Source organism: Helianthus annuus, chromosome 8 (assembly GCF_002127325.2).
Source record: "Helianthus annuus cultivar XRQ/B chromosome 8, HanXRQr2.0-SUNRISE, whole genome shotgun sequence".
In the NCBI taxonomy this organism is placed as follows: Eukaryota; Viridiplantae; Streptophyta; class Magnoliopsida; order Asterales; family Asteraceae; genus Helianthus; species Helianthus annuus.
This window is the reverse complement of record NC_035440.2, coordinates 32164025-32171679: the sequence shown is the minus strand read 5'-3', so window position 1 is coordinate 32171679 and position 7655 is coordinate 32164025.

Below are 7655 nucleotides of genomic sequence, written 5' to 3'. Positions count from 1 at the left end.
GTCCATGCACCGTAGCTTACAGTGCACATAATTCATCCCGAGCGGTAAATCTGTACCGTAGCCTATGGTATACAACCGTAGGTTACTGTTAAGGTCTGCAAGTTTGTCTTCCTATTTTGCCCTTATGCACTAAATCGCCATAACTTTTAAACCGTTTATCCGTTTAACCTCACGTTTGTTTCTACGTGATCGTAATTGGATCACCCATATCATAGACTCAAAATCCGTCATCCGTATTTATTAAATTTTATCCTTTAGGCTTTCGGCTTAGGAATTATTTATAAGTTAGTTGACCCGTTTGCATATTTAAGCAAATGAACTTATGCAAACTCATCTTTTTAGCATGAGCGTCATTGCTATGATTATTCTCGTTTATACAGGTTACTATTCACGGGTCTTATGCATCCGTTATTCAGTAAGCATACGAGATTATTCAACCCGTTCAACCACAAAATGGTTGAACATAATTATCACATTTTCCATTTGCAATATTGTGCATCTTTTAGTCATAACTCATAAACCGAGTCTTTTGACTTTTATTCCGCGTTCTCGTTTCCCGGTTTACACATATAATCGAAATCCTACCCTTTAACCTGGAATTAACCGAAGTCATCATTAATGCACCCATTCCGGTATGCATCAAGACTTTATTTTTGACCCGTTTGGTTGACTTAGCTAAATCCATCGCTTTTATTTGACCACACCTTTATCGATTCACCATTTTGATATGTTTGGATGTTTTAGTGAAATCCATCACTTTTAACAACCAAACTTATCATTAATCACATTTATCCATTCGGTTCATTGTACGGAATCCATCGCTTAAGAATAAACCAAATTTCATGATTATTTCTTCATTATTCAACATATATCAATATAAAATATTAACGAAACTTTGCGAAGCATAAATCAACGTACCTTAAAGCTTTCTTTTCAAGCGCACATCCGTTTCGACTTGTCCACTTGATGTTTCACCCGAATTGCCTATAGAGTTCAATTCGATATACCATTTAGAACTCATAGTACAATTTATGATATGTATCTTGTCAAAATTTCAATTATAAGATCCATATCATGATCATTTCATAATTTCAACTATTCATACTCACTTAGGCATTACATCGAACACCTTGTGGGCATGAATTTCACACCACTTCTATCTTGTCTATGGTTCAATTATTAGCCATGTTTTTCACATCTTATAAAGCCATTATATCTAGCATATTCAATCAACATCAAGAGTTTAATAAAATAACATCAAATGCATCCTCCAAATTTCATGTATTCATCATACTCGTAATCTTTCTTGCAAACTTAGGGTACTTGATCCTAACCCCCATTTCATAGCATTTGATTTACAAATTTTATTTAGGTTTTGCTTCTAAGCATATATTTAGCTCGAATCTTAATAGAATTTTCAGAATTTCATACATAATTTGCACCAAGAGAATTCATCTATTTTCCAAATTTTACCAAATTAAAATTCTTGACATACCTTGTGATTAGATGATGAAGATCATTCAAAATCACTATACATGCATTTAGATCATTTCGAATTTTAGTTGAATTTGGAATTCTTGGAGATTATTGATGAACCCTAGTTCATCTCTCTTTTCTCCATCTCTGTACACGCACATATACACACTTATGTGTGTGTTTGTGCGTGAATTATTTTATTTATTATGTTAGTTTCCTTTTAAATCAACTTTGGTCCCCCAAGTTTGTTCTTCTTTATAATAAAAGATTTACCACACATTTCGTTCTATCTATTAACTAGGTTATTTACCCCTAGTTATTCTACTTTAAATAAATATTTAACGTGTATGTTTACCCGCATATTTTAATATTTTTCGGGTGTTACATGAAATTACAATGTTGTTCAAAGAGATGATTTATAAGGTAATAGAGATAAAAACACATCTTATCCAACATCGTTTGTCTAAAGAAACATTACCAAAGAAAACTCTTAAAAATAGAGAAGAGTAACTCAACAAAGTTCTTTAGCGGCTTTGTTTAGCTTCGTCAATTGACCCTTTAACATGTTTAGTTTTAACTTTTTCTTGATTTATGGGTCTGTTATTAATAATCAATAGGTCGGTTCAAAGCTGAACCGGACCAACAATTTTGACTTTGGTTATGGTTATGGCTCAAAACCGAATCAAGTTAAATCAAGCCGAGCCGAGCTGACTAGGATTTCATTCGAGTTAAACTCAAGGCATAGCCTGATTTCATACAGAAATATACAACCATACATATGAAATTTACTAGATTTGGGAAGGTCACACACTACAAGAAAAATTGGTATCACCAATTACTTTTCATTGACGGACGGAACCCATCGGTATTTATCATTTATCGAGGGAAGCCAATAAAAATAAAAATAAGCAGTAAAGATTATAAAACTAAGGGTGATCCGTTGTTTATTACTAAAAAAAGCCATGACCCAAGAAAATAAAAACTTCTAACAACATATTACCGAAAGGAACCCGACGTTGGAACTCATCAATATCCGATCAATCATTTTCTAACATATATCCACTCTTCCGTTATTATGATACATATGTATATCTCTCTCGGTACATATATGTATCATATCGGGACACATATAAGTATCTTACTCATTACATATATGTAGCTCGCAAGTTACATACATGTAAGTCACGATATTACATATATGTTTCTTCCAAGGCTCATTCCTAGTAGCTCCATGATAATGATATGGACGAACAATATGCTCATAGCCTTTGAATATTATTTGCAGAATATTAATCATCATCATACTCAGTAAATCCCAACAATAGCAAAGCTAACGTAAGGTCTGAGGAGGGTAAGATGTAGACAGCCTTACCTCTACCCCATAGGAATAGAGAGGCTGCTTCCGTTGAGACCTCCGGCTCGATGGTAGTTTTGCATCAAACCTTGGACATAAGGCACATAACACTCGACAAAGACAAAGGTCAATTAGTGCATGTACTCCCTTGTCTTTCGGCTATCAACGCCACCACATGATGCATGATTAACCATCCCTCTCTTTTAACATTATTTTCACGAAATTAGTAAAATAACGTTAAAATCTTTGCAGAATATTAATATAAATCAATATACAAAATTCCAAATCGACAAAACACATGAAAAGCAAGATTCTTCAACAAAATATTCTTAAATAATGTTCTTGAGAAAACACATGAAACAAGATTCCTCAAGAAAATTATGCTTTACAGGTTACGGCATAGAAAACGAGATATGAAACAAGATTCCTCAAGAAAATTATGCTTTACAGGTTACGGCATAGAAAACGAGATAAGAATGAGGTGCTTGCTCGCTTCCATTAATTGATCATTTACCAAGTTGTTTACTTCAGTTATGGACGTGTGTGCTTGCTTTCATTTTCTTGAATTCCAGTGTCCACAATGTCGTGGGTGTTTTCCTTCCTTTGATTTTTGCACCAAAGTAACCGACCACTCCAACAATGTTTATACCTCAATGATGATTGCAGTTAGATTTGATTTTTTATTCTTCATCGACTTCATTCTGTTGTCAATCGATTAATCGATTCATGTTCTCCGTCATACATTTATGAGATAGAGAGAGAGAGAGCGAGAGAAGGATACATGGACGTATTACCAAACTAACATTTTAATTAATAGATGAAAAAAATAAATAAATTTGATTGGTTGATGGCTATTCTCTCGTTTCTCATGTATCATTTAAGTTCTCACATGATCCCTTATATGTGTGTGAATGATCGTGCTTGATCAATAGTTCAAATAATTAAGGATATTGTATACATGTCTAGGATATATGCATATACGCAATGTACCGATATAATTCGCATACTATACATATGTAGTATGTAATATATTACATATATGCAATAGTATATGCAATACTATTAAAACTATGTGAAATTACTTTTTATCCACCTTGTATATGCAATACTATTAAAACTATGTAAAATTTCTTTTTGTCCACCTTATGTATTTAAAAATAGTTGAAGTTTTGGTAACTTTCCCATGATGGTGGAGTATCTGTCCTCTTCCTCTCTTCATGAGCATCTTTCGAAGAATAGTGAGTTGGTCTGCCACATTCCATTATAAAGTCTGATTTGTGGATGCTCTTTGGGTGTTTTTACATTAACAAAACATGAAATATAGAATCTGCAGCGAGAATTTCACACTATGACTTATTATTGCTTAATTAAGAAAAAATGCTTGTTCTTTTGTGATGCAAAACCAAGTGTCCACCATCCAAAAGAAATGTGCACACAACACATCATACCAAAATGTCAACGACAAACCAGAAATGCATCACAACCCTTGTACAAAACATAACAAATAAAAAGTAATAAACATATGAGACAACGGATTTATTTAATTAATAATTAAACAAATTATAGATATCATGGGAAGTTAAATAGAATATAGGGTGTGGTCATCACCTTTATGACCACCATGACCCTCCAAGTCAGCGTCATGTCACTCACCTCTAATCCGCCATCTAAAACAACTACCCTAAGGGTGTGGTCATGACCCAAACTGCTATCCCCTTGTTTATTTTAATTTATTTTTGTCTAAAGAAAGAGGAAATGAAATCTTGAAAAATAGAAACTAGGACCATGGTTGCCATGGTTTAATCCATGGGAACCATGGTGGATTAGATAAGGGGGTGGTGTAACCTTCTATTCATGTTCCTACATGACGAATCATGTACCAATCATAACCCCCACACCCTTTAGCCAATATTTTTTATTTAGAAGAACGTAAGGTTTACAGTATATTACTATTACTATATATAACAAATGAGGTAAGTTCTTAGGATTTTGTTTGTTGTTTTTTTATTATTTTTGTCTTGTACTAAAGTGGTTCATATTTTCATTCAGTCTCTCAAGTTTATATATTTTATTTTTTTGTCATATTTTTATGTTGAAGTTTTATCGATATAAATTCGAGTTTTTCTACGTTTTACACCAGCTCATGGTATAACTTATAACTTTTTTGTTTGTCTTTACCTATGTTTTACGTCACCTAGCGGTATAAATTCATGTTTTTGTTTTACGATTATCACGGCTTTGGTGGTCGTTTTCTTACTACTTAGCACGGTTTTACGGCCCCCGCACGCGCAACACAGGGGTTAAACACTAGTTTAAATATAAATAAAGGATGGTATGCCTAATTGCTAAATAAAATAAAAAGTAATATGATGACTTAAGTATTGATGGCTTGATGCTTTACAAAATGCAGAATAGACGAAGTCGAATGGAATACGTAAACCATATTATTAACCATATTATTGTTATATGTCAATATAGTTGGAAAGAAAAAAGGTAAATTGTTTTCCTCGTATGATCTGTATATCTAATATTTTATTAATAAACACTTTTATATTATATGTCTTTGTTTATACTTTCCTGTATAAACCACGGACACGATTTACAGACGATCCTTTCTTGTAAGTTCTTCTAACATGTAACCTTATTAGTTGATGGATATTCACGAATTTGGATCACCATTGTAACATATCATCGTACTTCAACCGTAGATATAAATTAAGGTAGTTTAGAAAGTATTATAAATGATTTGATGCAAATTGTTTCTCTTCTGAAAACAGAGGAAAGTTATCTTTATCTCACCCTCTCTAGTCTCTAGACCTTTTTTTTATGAGTGAGAACTTACTGCGTATGCGTGTTTACTGGCAAATTAAATTCAACAAGAGTGTGAGCTGAGTTGATCAAACCCATGCATCTATATTTGATGATGGTTCTTAATTTTTCCCTAGCTTTTAGTTCGGAAAAGGATGTAATTAGTAATTAAGTGTAAGTTAATCAAGGATAGATATTTGATTCGCAGTTAGTTAGATATATAGTAAACATATTATCAAACTATGATTAAAAAATAACCATAATGTAAACGCTTAATGCGTGCCACAAACTTGTAAAAAGAGAATTAAAGATACATATCGTTAAAGGGAAATGATGTTTTGTGTCCACAAGTTTAAAACTTGATGGGATCTCTCTATGATACCACTAGCGTAAATATCATTCCATATATTTGCATGAGATAGATGTTACTCTTACAATGGAGATAAACATAAAAAACTCGTCTTATGTCAGCATTCATTTCTACATTCATAATTGTTATTCTTAAAGCTCCGTTATATACCATCTATAAACTTTATTCGACTAGATATTGAAAAAAGCAACTAAAAGAAATATGTTAGTGGATTCACATTAGATTTTTTTTCCATCCTTGTGAGATTTTTCATGCCTTCAAAGTGAAGTAGAATATCCATTTAATGTAGAAGGAAAGGATCGGTTCAATGTATAACGTTTCTTTAAGATAAAAACATCGGGGTATCACACGTCTTTTTGTACTGTATTTTATTATAAGTAGTGGGATTCTTGTGCCCTTTATTGTGGGCCTTTGGTCATTATTAGTTCGATTCATTACAATACCACTATGATAGTATAATATTGGCACTCTGACATAGCAATCGACGTGTGTTTTACATCGATCGAAAACAATAAAAACAATTATCTGGACCGGTACCGGTGTTGTTCGATTGGTATCGGTTCGTTACGGTACCAGTATCGTACAGACAATCGATATAGCCAACGATACCAAAAAATACTTTATTGCGAATATAACTCTGTGCTTAACAATTTTATACCGCCGCGTCAAGAAAACTCAAAAAACAAATACTTAAAAAATCAACTATAGATAACATGTTTGAATAGAACTTTTATAAAATAATACATGATAATAAGCACATGATGACAGTATATTTATGTAGACTTCTATAAAACATTTAAAAAAACTATATCGATGTTACGGTACGGGTACCGATGTTGTTCTGACACCATCGGTAAATATTAAATAAAAATGATTAAAAGTTAAAATTAAAGAAATATTTTTAAGGTTAAAAGTAAATATAATAATAATCTATTATAATATTGAAATGACAAAAATATGAAAAAAATGTATATTATTATAAAAATCAATTTTGTATTCATGATCACTTTTTAATTAATTATGATACCGGTACCAATGTTGTTTAGACATCAACGATAAATATTAAATAAAAAAAGAAAATCACTAATAGTTAAAACTAAAAAAAAATATATTTAAGGTTAAAAGTATATATAATAACAATAATCTTTTATAATATTGAAATAATAAAAATATGAATAAAAACTATATATTTTTATAAAAATCAAGTTAGTATTCATGATCACTTTTTAATTATATATATACTATAAAGGCATGTGCGATGCGGCGATAAACACAAACACTGTTAGCGTGTGTATGGTTCGATTGGTTCGACTATTACCCTCAACAAAGCAAAAATTGAAGATATCGGTTAGTCTATTTTGTTAATTAGTCAGTTTTGTGTAAATCAGTTTGGTTTATTCGGTTAGATTAACGATTTTTGGTTCAGTTCTTTTAATTTTGGTTAATAGTCCAAACCAAATTTGGGCTAAAACTTTTGCTTAAAAATACATGAAATTGAAGTTTTTATACATGAAAAGAATGTATAAAAATAAAATAAATGAACTAAAGATATAAAAGTTAGAAATATATGAAAATATGAATGGTTCGATTCAGTTGATTTTGGTTAAACGTGGGCATAAAAAACCGATCACTGTTTTTTGGTTAATC